Below are 22,636 nucleotides of genomic sequence, written 5' to 3'. Positions count from 1 at the left end.
TTGAGGGCCTACTATGTGCCAGATGCTTTTCAGGTGCTAGCAATGCAATGATAAGTGATAAAGAAAGCACCTTTGCAGATGGAATTTTTTGAAAGGCTAAAAAACTGCATAGAGAGACCTTCAAGATGGCGGAGGAGTAAGACGCGGAGATCACCTTCCTCCCCACAAATACATCAGAAATACATCTACACGTGCAACAACTCCTACAGAACACCTACTGAACGCTGGCAGAAGACCTCAGACCTCCCAAAAGGCAAGAAACTCCCCACGTACCTGGGTAGGGCAAAAGAAAAAAGAAAAAACAGAGACAAAAGAATAGGGACGGGACCTGCACCAGTGGGAGGGAGCTGTGAAGGAGGAAAGGTTTCCACACACTAGGAAGCCCCTTTGCGGGCGGAGACTGCGGGTGGCGGAGGGGGGAAGCTTCAGGGCTACGGAGGAGAGCACAGCAACAGGGGTGCGGAGGGCACAGCGGAGAGATTCCCACACAGAGGATCGGTGCCGACCAGCACTCACCAGCCCGAGAGGCTTGTCTGCTCACCCGCCGGGGCGGTCGGGGCTGGGAGCTGAGGCTCGGGGTTCGGTTGGAGAACAGGGAGAGGACTGGGGTTGGCGGCATGAACACATCCTGCAGCGGGTTAGTGCACCAGGGCTGGCCGGGAGGGAATCGGGGGAAAAGGTCTGGACCTGCCGAAGAGGCAAGAGACCATTGTTTTGGGGTGTGTGAGGAGAGGGGATTCAGAGCACCGCCTAAACAAGCTCCAGAGACGGGCGCGAGCCGCGGCTAAAAGCGCGGACCCCAGAGACAGGCATGAGACGCTCAGGCTGCTGCTGCCGCCACCAAGAAGCCTGTGGGCGAGCACAGCTCACTGTCCACACCTCCCCTCCCTGGAGCCTGTGCAGCCCGCCACTGCCACGGCCCCGTGATCCAGGGACAACTTCCCCGGATGAACGCACGGCGCACCTCAGGCTGGTCAACATCACACCGGGCTCTGCTGCCGCAGGCTTGCCCCACCTCCGTACCCCTCCCTCCCCGTGGCCTGAGTGAGCCAGAGCCCCCGATTCAGCGGCTCCTTTAACCCCGTCCTGTCTGAGCGAAGAACAGACGCCCTCCGGCGACCTACACGCAGAGGCAGGGCCAAATCCAAAGCTGAGCCCCGGGAGCTGTGCAAACAAAGAAGAGAAAGGGAGATCTCTCCCAGCAGCCTCAGGAGCAGCGGATTAAAGCTCCACAATCAACTTGATGTACCCTGCGTCTGTGGAATACATGAATAGACAACGAATCATCCCAAAATTGAGGTGGTGGACTTTAGGAGCAACTGTAGACTTGGGAGCCGTATGGCTGACAGGGTCTTGGGCGCTCTGGCCAGGCGTCAGGCCTGTGTCTCTGAGGTGGGAGGCCTGAGTTCAGGACATTGGTCCACCAGAGACCTCCCGGCTCCATGTAATATAAAATAGTGAAAGCTATCCCAGAGATCTCCATCTCAAAGCTAAGACTCAGCTCCACTCAATGACCAGCAAGCAACAGTGCTGGACATCCTATGCCAAACAACTAGTAAGACAGGAACAAGCCCCACCCATTAGCAGAGAGGCTGCCTAAGATCATAATAAGGTCACAGACACCCCAAAACACACCACTGTATGCGGTCCTACCTGCCAGAAAGATAACATCCAGGCTTATCCACCAGAAAACAGGCACGAGTCCCCTCCACCAGGAAGCCTACAGAACCCACTGACCAACCTTAGCCACTGGGGGCAGACACCAAAGACAACGGGAACTACGAACCTGCAGTCCGTGAAAAGGAGACCCCAAACATAGTAAGTTAAGCAAAATGAGATGACAGAGAAACACACGGCAGATGAAGGAGCAACGTAAAAACCCACCAGACCAAACAAATGAAGAGGAAATAGGCAGTCTACCTGAAAAAGAATTCAGAGTAATAATAATAAAGATGATCCAAAATCTTGGAAATAGAATGGAGAAAATACGAGAAACATATAACAAGGAACTAGAAGAACTAAAGAGCAAACAAACAATGATGAACAACAAAATAAATGAAATTAAAACTTCTCTAGAAGGAATCCATAGCAGAATAACTGAGGCAGAAGAATGGATAAGTGACCTGGAAAATAAAATAGTGGAAATAACTACCACAGAGCAGAATAAAGAAAAAAGAATGAAAAGAATTGCGGACAGTTTCACAGACCTCTGGGACAACAGTAAACACACCAACATTTGAAATAGGGAGCCCAGAAGAAGAAGAGAAAAAGAAAGGGACTGAGAAAATATTTGAAGTGATTATAGTTGAAAACTTCCCAAATATGGGAAAGGAAATAATCAATCAAGTCCAGGAAGCACAGAGAGTCCCACACAGGATAAATCCAAGAAGAAACACACCAAGACACATATTAATCAAATTATCAAAAATTAAATACACAGAAAAAATATTAAAAGGAGCAAGGGAAAAACAACAAATAACATACAGGGGAATCCCCATAAGGTTAACAGCAGATCTTTCAGCAGAAACTCTGCAAGCCAGAAGGGAGTGGCAGGACATATTTAAAGTGATGAAAGGGAAAAACCTACAAGCAAGATTACCCAGGAAAGATCTCATTCATATTTCACAGAGATATTAAAATCTTTACAGACAAGAAAAAGCTGAGAGAATTCAGCACCACTAAACCAGCTTTGCAACAAATGCTAAAGGAACTTCTCTAGGGAGGAAACACAAGAGAAGGAAAAGACCTACAATAACAAACCCAAAACAATTTAGAAAATGGTAATAGGAACATACATATCGATAACTACATTAAATGTAAATGGATTAAATGTTCCAAACAAAAGACATAGACTGGCTGAATGGATACAAAAACAAGACCCATATGTATGCTGTCTACAAGTCACCTACTTCAGACCTAGGGACACATACAGACAGAAAGTGAGGGGATAGAAAAAGATATTCCATGCAAATGGAAATCAAAGGAAAGCTGGAACAGCAATTCTCATATCAGACAAAATAGACTTTGAAATAAAGACTCCCAAATTCATTCTATGAGGCCACCATCACCCTGATACAAAAACCAGACAAAGATGTCACAAAGAAAGAAAACTACAGGTCAATATCACTGATGAACATAGATGCAAAAATCCTCAACAAAATACTAGCAAACAGAATCCAACAACACATTAAAAGGATCATACACTGTGATCAAGTGGGGTTTATCCCAGGAATGCAAGGATTCTTCAATATACACAAATCAATCAATGTTGTAAGCCATTTTAACAAATTGAAGGAGAAAAACCATATGCTCATCTCAATAGATGCAGAAAAAGCTTCTGACAAAATTCAGTACCCATTTATGATAAAAACCCTCCAGAAAGTAAGCATAGAGGGAACTTACCTCAACATAATAAAGGCCATGTATGACAAACCCACAGCCAACATCATTCTCAATGGTGAAAAACTGAAACCATTTCCTCTAAGATCAGGAACAAGAGGAGGTTGTCCACTCTCACCACTATTAGTCAACATAGTTTTGGAAGTTTTAGCCACAGCAATCAGAGAAGAAAAAGAAATAAAAGGAATCCAAATTGGAAAAGAAGAAGTAAAGCTGTCACTGTTTGCAGATGACATGATACTATACATAGAGAATTCTAAAGATGCTACCAGCAAACTATTAGAGCTAATCAATGAATTTGGTAAAGTTGCAGGATAAAAAATTAATGCACAGAAATCTCTTGCATTCCTATACATTAATGATGAAAAATCTGAAAGAGAAATTAAGGAAACACTCCCTTTTATCACTGCAACAAAAAGAATAAAATACCTAGTAATAAACCTACCCGAGGAGACAAAAGACCCGTATGCAGAAAACTATAAGACACTGATGAAAGAAATTAAAGATGATACAAACAGATGGAGAGATATACCATGTTCTTGGATTAGAGGAATCAACATTGTGAAAATGACTGTACTACCCAAAGCAATCTATAGATTCAATGCAATCCCTATCAAACTACCACTGGCATTTTTCACAGAAGTAGAACAAAAAAATTCACAATTTGTATGGAAACACAAAAGACCCCAAATAGCCAAAGCAATCTTGAGAAAGAAAAACGGAGCTGGAAGAATCAGGCTTCTGGACTTCAGACTATACTACAAAGCTACAGTAATCAAGACAGTATGGTACTGGCACAAAAACAGAAATATAGATCAATGGAACAGGATAGAAAGCCCAGAGATAAACCCAAACACATATGGTCACCCTATTTTTGATAAAGGAGGCAAGAATATTCAATGGAGAAAAGACAGCCTCTTCAATAAGTGGTGCTGGGAAAACTGGACAGCTACAAGTAAAAGAATGAAATTAGAACACTCCCTAACACCATACACAAAAATTAACTCAAAATGGATTTAAGACTTAAATGTAAGGCCAGACACTATAAAACTCTTAGAGGACAACATAGGCAGAACACTCTATGACATAAATCACAGCAAGATCCTTTTTGACCCACTTTCTAGAGAAATGGAAATAAAAACAAAAATAAACAAATGGGACCTAATGAAACTTAAAAGCTTTTGCACAGCAAAGGAAACCATAAACAAGATGAAAAGACAACCCTCAGAATGGGAGAAAATATTTGCAAATGAAGCAACTGACAAAGGATTAATCACCAAAATTTACAAGCAGCTCATGCAGCTCAATATCAAGAAAAAACAAAAAACCCAATCCAAAAATGGGCAGAAGACCTAAATAGACATTTCTCCAAAGAAGATATACAGATTGCCAACAAACACATGAAAGGATGCTCAACATCACTGATCATTAGAGAAATGCAAATCAAAACTACGGTTAAGAATCACCTCACACCAGTCCGAATGGCCATCATCAGAAAATCTACAAACAATAAATGCTGGAGAGAGTGTAGAGAAAAGGGAACCCTCTTGCACTGTTGGTGGGAATGTAAATTGATACAGCCACTATGGAGAACAGTATGGAGTTCCTTAAAAAACTACAAATAGAACTACCATATGACCCAGCAATCCCACTACTGGGCATACACCCTGTGAAAACCATAATTCTAAAAGAGTGATGTCCCACAATGTTCATTGCAGCTCTATTTACAATAGCCAGGACATGGAAGCAATCTAAGTGTCCATCGACAGATGAATGGATAAAGAAGATGTGGCACATATATACAGTGGAATCTTACTCAGCCTTAAAAAGAAACGAAATTGAGTTATTTGTAGTGAGGTGGATGGACCTAGAGACTGTCATACCCAGTGAAGTAAGTCAGAAAGAGAAAAACAAATAGCGTATGCTAACACATATATATGGACTGTAAAAAAAAAAAAAAAAAAAAAAAAAAAAAGGTTCTGAGGAACCTAGGGGCAGGACAGGAATAAAGACCCAGAATTAGCGAATGGACTTGAGGACGTGGGGAGTCGGAAGGGTAAGCTGGGACAAAGTGAGAGAGTGGCATGGACATATATACGCTACCAAATGTAAAATAGATAGCTAGTTGGAAGCAGCTGCATAGCACAGGGAGATCAGCTCAGTGCTTTGTGACCACCTAGAGGGGTGCGATAGGGAGGGTGGGAGGGAGACGCAAGAGGGAGGAGATATGGGGATATATGTTTATGTATAGCTGATTCACTTTGTTATAAAACAGAAACTAATACACCTTGTAAAGCAATTATACTCCAATAAAGATGTTAAAAAATAAAATAAAATAAAAAATAAAAAACTGTGCATAGATATGAGGTGTGATTGTAGCAGCCTCCAGCTGAAGAGAAGCAGGGACAGTTAGTCTTTCCGACCAGGAACTCAGGTCTCCAGGGAGCGCTCATGGGTAAGCTGTTCACTTAACTTGTCTTCGTCCCCCTCACAGGGAGATTCATGGCTTTGAGGAAATTTTCTTGGCAATCAGCTCATGCGTGATTTATAAGTTTATGGTTCTGGGAGGCATCTGAATGTCAGGGCATAGATCTCAGTAATTAATCCTGGGAGGTCCCTAATGACAGAGGAGACTGTGCTGTGTGAAAGTTGCTTTAATACTAAACAGCTTGTATTATCTAACAAATTAGAACATTTCACACCCAATAAACGTCACTTTTGGTAAGTGCTACTAGCAGTCGTAATTCTGACAAATAACACACACACAAAATCTCACCCACACTTGCCCTTCCCCTGCCCATCTTCTGCATGGTTCTCTCACTCTCTGTGCGCTGCGGGGGAAGAGCAGGGCCAGAGCCCACCTCTGTCCCCAAGAGAACCTCTGGGACTGTGCATGGGGCAGACTCACAGCCAGCAGCTCCATTGTGCCAGCGCCACAGTGCCTGCATCCAAATAGAAGCTTTGCAGTTGCCTGGCAAATTTGGGTCATTTTAAGTGCAAAAGTAGATAATTCAAACAGATAAATAAAGCGAAACAAACCCAAACAAACAAACAAACCCATGTCCCTGCTTTTTCTTCAGTTCTCTTATTCAGGACACAGCAGAGCCTGTTGGGAGTTGGCTGAAACGATAAAAATCACCCCCAGCTCATCATCAAAAAGCATTTAAGTGATTAAATGTGTTTTACTGAATCGAGGAAACTGCAAAGATCCAATCTTTCCCCTCTGGGCTAACAGTGGATCTATCCTATTTGCTAAGTAGCAAAGACTCTTATCTTGTACGTGCTGCCTCTCAATTACAGGAAGGGCCCCGATGGCCATTGGAAGGAGAGAGGGTTCTGAGTTCCATTCCTTTGAGGAAGGCAGCAGCCAAATTTAGCTGAAACAGAACAAAATTGCTAGAAGAGAAGGGTCCTGTATGATTCCAACCATATGACAATCTGGAAAAGTCTCCAAAGCTATGGCAACGGTGGAAGGATCAGTGGTCAACAGGGAGGGAGGGATGACTAGGTGAAGCACAGGGGTTCTGAGGGCACTGTAACTATGCTGTATGTAATGTAATGGTGGATACATGTCATGATATATTTGTCAAAATCCATGAAATATTCAACTCAAAGAGTGAACTTTAATGTAAACTAGGACTTTAGTTAATAATGATGTATCAATATTTGCTCATTAATTGTAGCAGATACACCATAGTAATGCAAGATGTTAATAATAAGGGAAATTGGGGGCTGAGGGCAAGGGGATATATGGGAACTCTCTGTACTTCCAGCGCAATGTTTCTGTAAACCTAAAACTGCTCTAGAAAGTAAATTCTATTAACTTCAAAAGGGAGAGAGCACTAATGGCTCCTTGGCTCAGGACCACAAGACTTCTTGAAAGTACCTATATTGCTCACCTTTAGGAAGCCTGGACCTCAGTGAACACAGGACACTATGGTGACACCAAGCTCCCATGTCTACATAATGAGGGGTATCCAGATGGCTCATAGGTGGCTTTTGGCAGGTCATCTCCCAACCCACTGATCACTTTCTCCATTTCCTTTCTCCACTTGCATCTCTTCACATCTCAAGTGTGTGCTCCTGTGCTGGAGTGCAAGCTCTATGGGAGCAAAGTAAACTTGGTCTATTTCATTAATTGTTCTATCCCTAGTGTCTGGAACTGTGCCTGGAACATAGAATATACTCAATAAACAATTATAGAATTAATGAATAAGTAAATATAACCACACATCCACCTAGTCACTAAATATCTCTCAAGTTCCTTTAATACGTTATCCCAGGATCTGTGGAGAAAGTGAATATTTATAAAACATGGTGTCTGCCTTTACGGGGCTTATAGTCTATTGGAAAGAAATCATCTGATTTGTAAGTTACAGTTCTAGGCAATACATGATGATCATGGTAGGAGTCACGGTCTGGGACTGTCTGCCCAATAATAACACGATGTACCTGTGACTGCATAAAGTGTCTGATACAGTGCCTGGCAAATGGGGGCTCCACAAACATTCAGCCACATTCAGTTGATTATCAAACCCTATTTCCCTCTATTTGTATGGCAGAAGCCCACTATCTAATGCTACCTCTGGGCCTCTTGGCCTCACCCTTGATAAATAACAATAACAATAATAGTCTTTTTTAATTGCACAGACTCTTACAGTTTACAAGTATAAGATACTTTCATATATATATATATAAAACATACATAAATTTTTTTTATGAAATTGGTACTCCCCGTCCTGGATATCAAGACTGATAGGAAATAACCTATGTGGGATCTAGAACTATTTCGAGAGGGGAAGGAGATTCTTTTCCCATATAGGCCATTACAGAGTATTGAGTAGAGTTTCCTGTGCTATATAGCAGTCCTTAATAGTTATCTGTTTTTTATATGTTGTATATATATGTCAATCCCAATCTTCCAATTTATCCCTCCCCCCTCCCTACCCCCTGGTAACCATAAGTTTATTTTCTACATCTGTAACTCTATTTCTGTTTTGTAGATAAGTTCATTTGTAGCCTTTTATTTTAGATTCCACATATGAACAATATATAATATTTGTCTTTCTCTGCCTGACTTACTTCACTCAGTGTGACAATCTTTAGATCCATCCATGTTGCTGCAAATAGCATTATTTCAGTTTTTTTATGGCTGAGTAATATTCTGTTGTATATATGTACCACATCTTCTTTATCCATTCCTCTGTTGATGGACTTTTAGTTTGCTTCCATGTCCTGGCTATTGTAAATAGAGCTGCAATGAACATTGGGGTGGTTGTATCTTTTCGAATTATGGTTTTCTCCAGATGTGTGCCCATGAGTAGGATTGTTGGATCATATGGTAGCTCTATTTTTAGTTTTTTGAGGAACCTCCATACTGTTCTCCATAGTAGCTGCACCAGTTTACATTCCTACCAACGGCGTAGGAGGGTTTCTTTTTCTCCACACCCTCTCCAGCATTTATTGTGTGTAGATTTTTTGATGAAGGCCATTCTGACCAGGGTGAGGTAATACCTCAAGTTTTGGTTTGCATTTCTCAAATAATTAGTGATGTTGAGCATCTTTTCATGAATTAAGTTTAGTAGGATGGCTAGGAGTGTCAGGCACTGTGCTGCATGCTTCATGCACATATGTCATTTTTTCCTCACAATGGGATACTAGAAGGAAGGTGTTATCTCCAAGTCGCTGAGAAGGGAATGGAAGCTCGAAGGGATTATGACACTTTGAGGCAAGAAGCAGCAGAGCTGAGATTAAAATCCAGGTCACTATGATTCCAAAGACCAGATTCTTTCCAGAGACCAGTTTACTGGGAGACTCCAATGGCTCTAAAATCTAGAGGCTCCAGGACTTCTATGGATGGAGGATCAGAACTTGAATTGCACACCAAAGGCCAGTTCAACAGGACAGTCTTGCTTCTACTTCCTTTTAATCTGATCGGATATGCTTGACATCCTCTAAGTCTGCCCCTAGGTGCTCACTGTGCACTAGGCACTTTCAATGTATTAGCTCATTTAATTTCCATGACATTTATATGATCTTGATAGTATTAGTATTGCTCTTTTACAGAAGAATTCATTGACTCTTAGAAAAGCTAAGTAATTGCCTATCTTCATACAGTTTAAGAAAAGACCAAGCTGACGTTGAAACCAGATATTTTTACTTCATTATCCAAATGCTAGAGCCTCTAGAGCAATTTTTTTTTGTCAAGGTCTCAGGTTTATACTAGCCAGTGTTAGTCAGTATTAGTATTAATATTTGGTTCGCCAAAGAGTTCGTTCAGGTATTTCTGTAAGCTGTTCGGAAAAACCTGAACAAAATGTTTGGCCAACTCAATATTAGTATTAGTATTAGTATTAGTATTAGTATTAGTATTAGTATTAGTCTGTATTAGTCAGCTCAGACTGCTATAACAAAATACCATAGACTGGTTGTCTTAAACAATCAAAATTTATTTTCTCACAGTTCTGGAAACTAGAGGGTCCAAGATCAGGGTTCCAGTATGGTCAAGTTCCATCATGAGGGCTTACTATGGATTGAACGTCCATATCCCCCCACCATTCATATGTTTAAACCCTGATTCCCAATGTGATGATATTTGGAGATGGGGCCTTTGGGAGGTGATTAGGTCATGGCATAGAGCTCTCATGATTGGATTAGTGTCCTTATAAGAAGAGACATATTGAGAAATAAATGATATTTCATTCATTTTAAATAACAGCTCTTTTGCTTTGGTTAGGACAAAGTTTACAGGAAACAGAAGTGATTGACTAAAACATGCCACTGTTTCCTGTTTTGCCAGAATGTGTGAATTAAAGTAGGATGTATCCATAGTCACACAGTGAATAAATGATCGAAATACGGGTTACTAATTTTCAAGAGACTAAAGAAAGGTTTAAAAAAAGAAGTGGAAGGGGCTTCCCTGGTGGCGCAGTGGTTGAGAGTCCGCCTGCCGATGCGGGGGATGCGGGTTCATGTCCGGGTCTGGGAGCATCCCGCATGCCGCGGAGCGGCTGGTCCCGTGAGTCATGGCCGCTGAGCCTGCGCTTCCGGAGCCCGTGCTCTGCAGCGGGAGAAGCCACAGCAGTGAGAGGCCCGCGTAAAAAAAAAAAAAGAAGAGGAAGAGACATGAGAGAGCTTGCTTCCTCTCTCTCTGCTCTCTGCCATGTAAGTAAGGATGCAAGGAGAAGACCATCTGTGAAACAGGAAGCAGGCCTTCACCAGCCACTCTCTGTTGTCTATCAGCACCCTGATCTCAGACTTTCAGCCGCCAGAACTGTGATGAATAAATTTCTGTTGTTTAAGCCATCCCATCTACGTTATTTTTGTTCTAACAGCCCAAAGGGACTAATGACTAACTCACAAACACATCAAAACCTAGTTACCTCCCAAAGGTTCCATCCCTAAAACCCATCATACTGGGGGTTAGGGCTTCAGCACATGGATTTTGAGGGGGCACAATTCAGTCCAGAGCATCTTCCCCTGTCTTAATCTCTGGACCCCTTTCTGCAAAACCAGGTCATTTTCTTTTCAGGCTTTCTTTCAGTGGAGATAAGAATAGCCACTTAAGTCAGACTTAGTGTTGTTCCTCTTAGCCTGGCTTAGAACCTGGCTCATTAGGCATTTTCAGTCTTAGAAGAAGAATCAACTCAGGTTATTAACTGGGGGAGACAATTGCCATTTATTTCTTTCCTCTTTCTTTATTCTAAAAAGGACGAGTAACGCGTTAGCTTCTGTTGTCAGAATAACAACAAGGGCATTTTCAGGCAGTCAGTTCATTAAGGAAATTTGTCTTGTAATTGGAGCTTCAGAGGCTCACCCAACATCTATGTCATCCACAGTATACATTAGCCTTCTCTCTAGGTTTACAAATTTTATCGTAATGATTGCAGCTAATATAAATATATCCCGGCCAACTTCTTCATTTAAAATTCAGTCACAGCAGGGGGCTCCCAGCCCCCGGGGACAGAGCAGGCTCCGGGCCTGGCAGCCTCACTGTGAAACAGCACAGTGGGAGAGCTCATCCAGCTGAGTTAACACAAGCTCTGCAGAGGGCCCCCTCCTTCCGCCCCAGCCAGTGGCTTCTGGACCAAACCTCTGGCTCCTCCAGAACTCCTTCAATGCGATAGAACACACCCCGGCCGTCCTGTCCTCTGCTTCCCTCCACCAAGGACTGGAAGGCGGTAACGTGCTATCTCTCCAGTCCCAGACCGTTGGCTCCCTCTGCCACCCGCAGAGCTGCCAGCTCCTTCCTTCCTTCCCCGTTCCAGTGATCCCAAGGGGAGCCCAAGTCCTGCAGCACCAGCAGAGGTGCTGTCTTGACAAGTGAGAAGGCTGGCTCAGACGGTCCCCCAGGGTTCAGCAATGGTCTGGCAAAGAATCCAAGTGTTGGCAACATGTCTTTCCTTGAAGGAAAGACATGTGACCAGAAACCCTTTAGTAGTCCCAGGAGCAGAGTCCTCTGGTCCTCAGGCAGGCAGGCAGGGAATGTTTATGCTAGAATGTGGTAGTGCTAGAAAGAAACTGAAGGTCATCTTGTCTAACCTTGGCCTAGCAGAGAGAAGAAATCTCAGGAAAGAACAGGTCATGAAGCGACAGGTCATGCACCCATCTTTCCTGAGCGCAGGGTCCATGCACTTCCCTATAGTTTACAAAGCCAAAAGCCACAAAACCCAGGCCAGGCAAGGACAGCTTGGTGCACCCATAAACACATCCAGCATCCTCAGGTATGTGAGAACCCAGGTTCCCCGCCTCCAGCTCCACACACTTTCCTAACCTGTCTCTGCAGAGTTTCTTTCTCCCTTCCCAGCCCTGCTCTCAAATGAAAAGCTGAAATCTGGGTTGGGGAATTGGCTCCCCTGGACTTTCCTCAGGAGGTGAAATTGCTTTCAGTCTTGGCTCTCTTTAGCAGAACTGACCCTTTCACTAACTTGCTTTTAGCCTGAGACTTGGGAGGGGTGAGAGAAAAAGCAAGAAAGTAGGTTCTTTCCAGAACCCATTACCTTTCTCTCTCTCCGTGTGTTTTCAGATGGGTCTGATTTGGGCTTCATATTACCCTCTAATCCATTTCAAGCAGCTTAAGCCCCAGACTGACAGCGATGAAGTTCGTACTAACAAATGCAACTCTGGTTCCATTATTCACTTTTTTGAAGGGAAGGAGGCCCTTCCTGTTCTGTATTTCAGTCTATTGTGCTGTCTGTGTCTTATTATGTAAAGCCCCTGGTTTGTTGATAGTTTTAGTATCCTATGTATTTAAAGCCTGGGCAATGGAATAAAGATGGGCAAGGATAGGCTCTGTGCTGATGCAAATTGAAACTGAAAAGATATTAGACTGAAAGAGTCAGGGAGGATATCCGAAAAAGCTGCTGCATAAATTGAGGCAGTGCCACCCTTCCAGGAATGCTACTCTTTACCAAAGTGAAACCACAGATGCAAATTTTAGCGCTGGCTAGAGGTATCACCCCAACAGCCTCTTTGCTCAAAAGGACCATATAATAATCATAGCTAATAATCATAGCAAGTTACTGAGCACTTACTATGTGGCAGGAGCTGCTGAGCGCTTTCCATGCGGTATTTCCTTCAGTTCTCATAGCAACCCTATTCTGGAGGTGCTGTTTTAACGTCCATTTCACAGATGAGTTAACTGAGGCCTGGAGATTTTAAGAAACTTGGTTTGGCTCACAGAGCTCAGAAGTTGTAGGTGCACAATTTGAGAACCAAGGCATCCTGACAAAGATGGGCTACACCCTGATTCACTGTTCTTTATCCGTTCTTTTTCTCTAAATAAATTTCCAGCTCAAGTACCTGGAGAAAAGCCCGAGTAAGATGCTGTGGGTCTAGGATAGTATAGGTAGCTCACGCCAACATGAAGAAGCAAATCCAAAGAGATGCATTATTTTGTCATTCCGTTTCAAGCTGGGGTCTGGCTCTGGCTGTGACCTCTCTACTAGATAGTTTCCATGTGTGTGAATCAAAAAGGCTAGTTAGAGGGCTCTTTTCCATCCCCAATCATTTCTACTTCTGGTCAATGTAAGAATGATATTTGGGCTGGAGCATGGAACTGGTCATATCGTTTTTAAAATTTTTATTGAAATATAGCTGATTTATAATGATGTGTTCATTTCAGGTATACAGCAAGGTGATTCAGTTATACATATATATATATTATTTTTTATATTCTTTTCTATTATAGGCTATTACAAGATATTGAATATAGCTCCCTGTGCTATATAGTAGATCCTTGTTGTTTATCTATTTTATATATAGTAGTGTGTATATTTTAATCCCAAATCCCTAATTTATCCCTCCCCGCCTTTCTCCTTCAGTAATCATAAGTTTGTTTTCTATGTCTGTGAGTCTAGTGCTGTTTTGTAAAAAAGTTCATTTGTGTCCTTTTGTTTAATATACAATGGAATATTACTCAGCCATAAAAAGAAACGAAATTGAGTTATTTGTAGTGAGGTGGATGGACCTAGAGTCTGTCATACAGAGTGAAGTAAGTCAGAAAGAGAAAAACAAATACCATATGCTAACACATATATATGGAATCTAAGAAAAAAAAAATAGGTCATGAAGTACCTAAGGGTAAGACGGGAATAAAGACACAGACTTACTAGAGCATGGACTTGAAGATATGGGGAGGGGGAAGGGTAAACTGTGACAAAGTGAGAGAGTGGAATGGACATATATACACTACCAAAAATAGATAGCTAGTGGGAAGCAGCCACATAGCACAGGGAGATCAGCTAAGTGGCTTGTGACCACCTAGAGGGGTGGGATAGGGAGGGTGGGAGGGAGGGAGATGCAAGAGGGAAGAGATGTGGGAACATATGTATATGTATAACTGATTCACTTTGTTATAAAGCAGAAACTAACACACCATTGTAAAGCAATTATACTCCAATAAAGATGTTAAAAAAAAAGATTCCATGTATAAGTGATATCATACGATATTTGTCTTTCTCTGTCTGACTTACTTCACTTAGTATGATAGTCTCTAGATCCATCCATTTTGCTGCAAATGGCATTATTTCATTCTTTTTCATGGCTGAGTAATATTCCATTGTGTATATGTGCCACCTCTTCTTTATCCATTCATCTGTTGATAGACCCTAGGTTGCCTCCATGTCTTGGCTATTGTAAATAGTGCTGCTATGAACATTGGAGTGCAGGTATCTTTTCAAAGTATAGTTTTCTCTGAATACGTGCCCAAGAGTGGGATTCCAGGATCATATGATAACTCTATTTTTAGTTTTTTAAAGAGGCTCCATACTGTTCTCCATAGTGGCTGCACCAATTTACATTACCACCAACAGTGTAGGAGGGTTCCTTTTTCTCCACACCCTCTCCAGCATTTATTATTTGTAGACTTTTTGTTGATGGCCATTCTGACCAGTGTGAAGTGATACCTCATTGCCCTATCTTTATTGCTGCTCCAGTCCACTTCATTCAGCTCCAAATAGTGAATAAGAATTCTACAATGAACAGGGACTTCCCTGGTGGCACAGTGGTTAAGAATCCACCTGCCAATGCAGGGGGCACGGGTTTGGTCCCTGGTCCGGTAAGATCCCATGTGCCACAAAGCAACTAAACCCATGTGCCACAACTGCTGAGCCTGCACTCTAGAGCCCACGAGTCACAACTACTGAAGCCCACACACCTAGAACCTATGCTCTGCAACAATAGAAGCCACTGCAATGAGAAGCCCGTGCACCACAACAAAAAGTAGCTCCTCTCACCACAACTTGAGAAAAGCCCACGCGCAGCAACGAAGACCCAGTGCAGCCAAAAATATAAATAAATAAGTAAACAAAATAAAAATAATAATTAAAAAAAAAGAATTTTACAATGAATAGAACAGAACCTAAAGAGTCTCTCCTACTTCATTTATTTAAAAATATTAAAGTGTAGAAAGCTTTCAGGTAACAGGGTTTTCTTCTTTCCATTCATATTCAATGTTGATTAATTCCATATTTTTCCAGCAGCAGTTGTACAATATCACTCAAAATGCAAATGGGAAGACACAGCAAGGAAAGCATGAATGAGAAACTCATATCTCAGGGGCCTGGTGACTCACACTTTGTTCTCATGGTTACTCTGATGTCAGAGAAGCTCTGGTGGGTGTGAAAAGCTTGGTGGAAAAAAATTACCTGCCCAGGGCCTCTTAACCTTTTGGATACATATTCTTACTAATCTCAAAGGAGCAGCACCTTGCTGGTTTGCTTGCAACAGGGACAGCTGGACAAAACAGCTCTCATGCTGGTAACAACATGAAGACTTCACAATGACATCATGAACTGGACAACAAAGCTCCCTAGTGGACCAGTCACAGAGGACCTCTACTGTTCAGTGCATCTAAGGAGCCCCCAGAAGATGCAAAGTTTGATGACCTAATTTCCCAGCTTATGAGCTGAATGTCTGAAATTAGGTTTGGGGAGGTAAATGGAGATCTGTGGTCTCTGGATGGAAGATCAGCATTTTAGGTCAGTGTTTCCACCTGAGATGATTGGAATCATGAGCATTTGTCTAGACTGTCATATAATCACTGGTCTGTTGATTTTGCCAACAGAGTAGCAGGCTTCTTTCATCAAATGTAACAGACGCACCATAATCTCCCACGCTTGGAGGTGGAGGGTTTTATAAAGTGGCAAAGCCTGAATGCAATGTAAGAAAAAGTCTCTTCCTGGAGCAGCAGAGTGCTGAGGAGCCCCAGTGAAATGAGGGAGATGGAGTGGACACAAGGATGTATCACAGGATAAGCACAAAAATTTAGTGAGATTCACTCATTCATTGATTCTCTCACTTAGCACCTATTACTCTGTGCCAGTCGCTGTGAAATGGTCTGGGACCACAGCAGAGAATAATCCAGGTGCAACACTCCCTACCCTCGCAAAACTCTGGATAGGGGTACAGAGAAGGAAGAGAAAAACAACAGACAGACCACTACATCCACTATGATGAGTGCTGAAAGGAGAAGTGGTGGGTCTGATCCTGCTACCTAATGCTAGAGATGTCATCAGTAAGGCACAGTCACACACTGCCACACCCCATTCCCCTCACTTTGTTTCTCTTCTCCCTTGCTGTTACCTCTGCCTGGAACAGTCACCCCCAGACGGTCGGGTGGCTTGCCCCCTCATCTCCAGATCTTGACACAAATATCTCCTCTGTGAGGCCTCCCTGGACACTCTACTTAAATTGCAAAGTCCCACTCCCTCTCCCCTTTCCCATTTTATTTTTCTCATTGGTATTTATCACCATCTGCCAGGTGTATATACTAACGTATTTTGTTGATTGTTTATCTACTCCTCGTAAATATATTAAGCTCCATGAGAAAAGAGATTTCCTCTATTTTTTTTTTTTTTGACTGCTAAGTCCTTAGCACCTGGAACTATGTGTTAGGTACTCAATAAGTAATGGAATGTTAAACAAATGTTGATTTAAGAAAAACTAAAGAATCCATAGGTGTTATCCTTGCCAGGAGACTGAGGGGATGATAAGGTGGAGGAGTTCAGGCAGAGGGGGCAACATGGGCTGAGGTCCAGAGATAGAGAAAGTAGGGCATGTGTGAGAAAGGAATCTCAGCTCAGCTCAGCTCTGTTCTGCTCCCATGGGCTGAAAGTCAGAGTTGGCGGGAGTAGAAAGTTGGGGGCAAGAGATGAGACATAAAGTCAAACTGAGGCCAAATTTGTAAACTTGTTATTGAGCTTGGGCTTAATCTTCTGGTTACTGGGTAAATACTGAGGATATATTATTTTATTATATGTAGTATACATCTATATTATTTTATTTTAAATATTTTAATAAAGAGCATGAAATTATCAGATTTAAGTTATAGAAAGAACACTTTGGCTACAACATGACAAATTAACTAAAGTAGAGCATCAAGGGCAAGGAGGCCTATTAGGAGGCCTTTGCAGAAGTTTTGGCAAGAGATGATGGTAACATAAGTTAGGTTGGTGTCAGAAAGGTGGAGACACGGATCTGGAGATATTCAGGAGACAGAATCAATAGGCCTAAATTATATATTAGGTATGAGGTGTGAGAGAAGGGAGAAGCCTATGTTTGTATAATGGACCTTGGGTTAGGGAGGAATGCCATTCATTGAGCCACATCAGAAGAAGAAAAATGGACACCTTACAGGGTAAGTGTTGAAGTCCCAGTGTGGTATCCCAGTGGAGATGGCTGGTAGAAGTCTGGTCACATTGGTGAGCAGTTCTAGGAGAGACACATATTTGAGAATCATCAGTATATATATATTAAGTCCTGAGAGTAAATGAGCCCATCCTGGGAATAAAGGACTAGTCCTAGACTACACCTTAGGGATGGACCTGAGGGATGCTTACCCAGGGAACCAAAGGGAAATCTGCCAGCTCAGGACTCACAGAATCCTCAGAGTCAAGGCATTTTCTTATGGTAGCAAAGTCTAGCTTCATTGGGTGAGAAGCCAGAGTTGAGCAGAATGAAGAACTGAGGCAAGTAAAAAAGAGTTACCAATATTGACCTTGGAGAGACACAATCCCGACTTCAAGTCCTGATCTTGCTATTTACTCCCTTACCAGCTCCATATCCCAGGGCTTTTTTTAATGGAAAAATAGGAATCATCATGCTTTCCTCCTATGGATACCATTAGATTTGAATGAGAAAATGGAAATATACATGAAGGTACAACGCCTCAGCCTTTGCAAGTTTGTTCAACAATTCATTCAGTAAGTATTTGCTGCACACGTATGAAGTACCGGGCACCAAGGAGGCCATGATCCAAATAGACCCAGGCCTGCCCTCAAGGCACTCACAGTCTAGGGAAATTCAACAATAGCCTTAGAATTTAAGGAAAATACTGAATTTTTTCTGGCCTAAGTGGATGGCCCCTGGATGGGAGACAATTTGCCTTCACTTTCTGAGTGTTCTGAGGCTGGTGCTTACACTGCCCCAGACTTCAGCAGTCTCCCCCACAGGCCCCCAACTGTACGGTAAGGTTTGCATTTTTCCTGACCACCTCCTGTCTTAGAGCCAAATTCTCTAATTTCCTGACCTGACCTCACCTCTTTTCTTCAGCCTTGCTACCTGATGGAATGAACCTACTTATTATAATGCAGCCTTCATGAGGCCAGAGATTTTTGTCTGATGTACTCACTGCTGTTTCCCTAGTACCTAGTTTTTGGCATAAGGTAGGCACCAATGAATGATTGAACCAGAGTATCCTGTGTGTGTCAAGACAGTGTTTCTGGGTCTAGGAGTCTGGGTGAAGGAGCAATGAGAGAGGCATTTATTAGCTGAAAACAGACGGTTTCCTTGTCAACAAGGGGGCAGGTGAGACCAGCGATCAGTGCTGGGATCAGGACATCAGTCAGAGGTGGTGCTTTGAAAGGGGAATCTTCCAATCCCTAAGAAACACAGTTGCTATTCTACCATGTTAAATGCCTTTCCATTCACCTGGCCTGAGCTGGCTCTGGTGGGGTGAATCAGCGTCCAGTGAGACAGATAGAAGGCTTGAGAGTGTCATGACTGCCCACAGTCTCCTCTCTCTACTCCTCCTCCTTGCTTCACTTAACAAAAACAAGAATGACTGTGACATGGACAATAAGCTGTGAGCCCCCAGGTTGTGCTCTCTGCCCTCTCTTTACTTCTCAGGAAACAAAATCATCACTCTTCTGGACAATCAGAGTTTCCTCTGGGAGGGACCAGGGGCTGGAGAACAGGAGTGAGGCCAACGTTCTGACCCACTGGGTAGAAATCCAGCCCTGCCACTGACTAGCAGTGTGACCCAGAGCAGCCCATAACCCCCCTGGGCCTCAGTTTCCTCCAACGTAAGAGGGCAATGGGTTTGCAATGATAATTAACTGAGATTGCATGTCTGACAATAAATACGAAGTCTGGTGGCTGGAATGACACAGGACTCCAACAATGTGTGTTCCTCCCAATCACATACCAGGCCAGTGGAAGGTGTCTTATGTACAGGTAATCTATAATTAATATTTTACAAAATTATTCCATTTGTATTTGAGTCTTTCTATGCTGCAAAGCCAATAGAATACAGATCAGGACAGCTTTATTTTTATCTGGCATAAAATAGATACTAAATAAGTACATTAAAGGATTAAATGAACGTGTAAATGAGTGGATGGCCCCAAAATACCTTTCTAACCTTATTTCTCCTTCACCCACTCGCCTAGATCCAGAAACACTGTCTTCTTACTGCCCCATGTTCATATCTAGTTCAAGGCTAAATCCGTGATTTTATTTCCTGTGAACCAAACAATAAATATCTACTGTGTAACTATGTTGTGTTCAGTACCATTTATGGGCCCATAGGAAATAAAAAGAATAAAAAAATGTGGTCCTACCCCCAGGGAACTTACACTTTGGTTGGGGTGAGGAATGAACAAGGCCAACATTAAGAGCTGGGATAAATGGAGGTTTCTTGAAGGTTGTGATATTTGAGCCAGGTTTGGAAAGACATATGACCTGAGGCTCCCCAAGCAATGTCCCTTTAAAATGAGACTTTCTTTCTTTGGTCACCTAATGGTCCCTAAAATAGTTGAAGCCTGTCAGCTTTAAATATAAATCCAAGTGGTACAATTTAGTGACAATACACAGTTTGAGTTTAGAGATTATGGCAGACTCTACTCATTGTCTGTCCAATATCTGTTTTTGCATTCTTCCTTAGTGATACAAACACAATCTCATTTGGGGGTGGTGATGTGCCCAAGTAAAAATACTCAATTTTGGGGAGATTGGGATTGACATATACACACTACTACATATAAAATAGATAAGTAGTAAGAACCTATTGTAGAGCACAGGGAACCCTATTCAATATTCTGTAATGATCTATATGGGAATAGCATCTAAAACAAGAGTGAATATATGTATAACTGACTCACTTTGCTGCACAGCAGAAACTAACATAATATTGTAAATCAACTATACTCCAATACAAAAATTAAGAAAAAGATACTCAATTTTCCACACTTCCTCCTGGGTAACAGTGTTCCTGTGACCTTGTTCTGGACAATGAGATAAAGCAGATGTTACTGGGTGGGGCGTTTATGCAGAGGTATTTTCAAAATAATAACAAATAATTATAAATGTTACCTGGTGTAAACTGCTGGCAAATATAGCTCTATTTCCAGGAAAGTTCCTTAAAAGGAATGGGCTCAGTGGCATGTGCTTTGCCACTTTACTCTTTCCCTTCATCCTTCCTGGAACATGATCCAGTGCTTGAAGGCCAAGCAGCCATCTTGTAGACACAAAGAAGAAAGCTAAAGTTGCTGAAATTGATAGAGCTGGAGATGCTAGAGATGCTAAAGATGCTAAAGATGAAGGTGTTAATGATGCTGCAGCTGAAGATGCTAAAGATGCTAGAGCTGAAGATGCTAATGATGATAGGGCAGGAAGAGAGAGGAGTCTGGGTCTTCAGTGACCTTCCTGAGCAGTTGCATCTGAAGACTGCCTGTTTCCAGAGCACATGTAGCATTCAATAAGTTAACCCCTTATTTATTTAAGCCACTCTCAGTCACATTTTCTGTTGCTTGCACCTGAATAGAATCCTAACTGATACAGGCATCAGGTCATGCTCAAATGTAAGAGTGTGACTGGCTTTTTTTTTTTTTTTTTTTTTTTGCGGTACGCGGGCCTCTCACTGTTGTGGCCTCTCCCGTTGCGGAGCACAGGCTCTGGACGCACAGGCTCAGCGGCCATGGCTCACGGGCCCAGCCACTCCGCGGCATGTGGGATCTTCCCGGACCGGGGCACGAACCCGAGTCCCCTGCATCGGCAGGCGGACTCTCAACCACTGCGCCACCAGGGAAGCCCCTGTGACTGGCTTTTAACTTACATATTGTAAAAGGACTTGAGGCTTACTTGTACCTGGCACCTCAGCCCCCCATCACCTGGCTTGTCTCAAGAAGAGTAATCCTGGGACTTCCCTGGCAGTCCAGCAGTTAAGACTCTGCATTTCCAACGCAGTGAACATGGGTTTGATCCCTGGTTGGGGAACTAAGATCCCACATGCTGCACAGCGTGGCCAAAAATTTTTTTTAATAAATAAAAATTTTAAAAATCAAATGAAAAATAAGAGCAATCCCATCACCCAGTGAGCACAAAATAGATGACCTGATAGTACCCAGAGTACACCTAATCAGTTATTACTGATTCATTTTCTAAGTTCCATTGACAAGTGTGCAATTCTGTCCCAATAAGACAAGGAAAGATGCCGTTTCATCGATGAACTGCAGGCTATCAGAACAAAATACTCTCTTCTCTACTTTCAGGGTTTGCCACAGCCTGCCTATAACAGTGAGAAATTATAACTTTTAACTTTTTTCTTTGGTTAGAAATCTGTTTTCTTCACAGAATCATAGGAGGCCAGGAGACAGCCTGCTTTGACTTGTTTGTGTTCTGCCCATTTTTTTGTGTATCTGTGTCTCTGTGTAAAGATCCACTCAGCTGGAGGTAAACCAACCTAGTTACAGAGTCAACTCTGGAACTGGAAGAAGCTGGTTCTCAGTCCAATTCAGACTCAGGGCAAAAGTTCAGGGGGCAGAGCAAAGGAAAAAGGCATTTGAGCAACAGTAGTCAAAGGCATAGAAGTATGGAAAGATTTAGGTTTGCACATAGGACCCTGAGTAGAGCAGTCCCATTAGGGTGAAAAGGACACCTGAGAGATTTGAGTAAAAGAGCTGGGAAGGTAAGCTAGGGAACAGTCTGTTGGATGCTGAGCTAAAAATACTGGGTTTTACCACATAGTAATGAAAACAAAAGTTAAAATCAAAGAATACTTTTCAGGTTTCTAAATATTTTCATCTATATAAGGCCACCTGATCCTCACAACAACCTCTGAGATAGGTCTAACACTGGTTTCTCTTATCTTTGTTTGAAGGACAGGGCCTGGAGAAGTTAAATAAGTTGTCCAATGATCCACAGCTAGAAACAGTAAGTTGAGACTCAAAACCAGGTCTTTAGCTTCTTAATCCAGTGTTATTTTACTCTACCAGCTGAGGATGGGAGTGACATGATTTTTGTAATGATGCATTTACGCAGACAGTAGGAGGTAAGGGTGAGGCAGTGCAACCAGCAAGGGTGCTTTTGTGATAGTTCAGTGTTAGGTGAAAGGGTTTGAATTAAATTTGTGTCAAGAATCCAGTGAAAAAAGAGAGAAGAAGACAAGAGTACTGGTAAGGAGGAATCAGCAATACAGGAGAAACTTTCCTACTCAGTTTCCACTGAACCAGCTCTCCAG

This window comes from Pseudorca crassidens, chromosome 7, assembly GCF_039906515.1.
Source record: "Pseudorca crassidens isolate mPseCra1 chromosome 7, mPseCra1.hap1, whole genome shotgun sequence".
Taxonomy (NCBI): Eukaryota; Metazoa; Chordata; class Mammalia; order Artiodactyla; family Delphinidae; genus Pseudorca; species Pseudorca crassidens.
The sequence above is the reverse complement of the archived record's forward strand: the minus strand, read 5'-3'. Positions refer to the sequence as shown.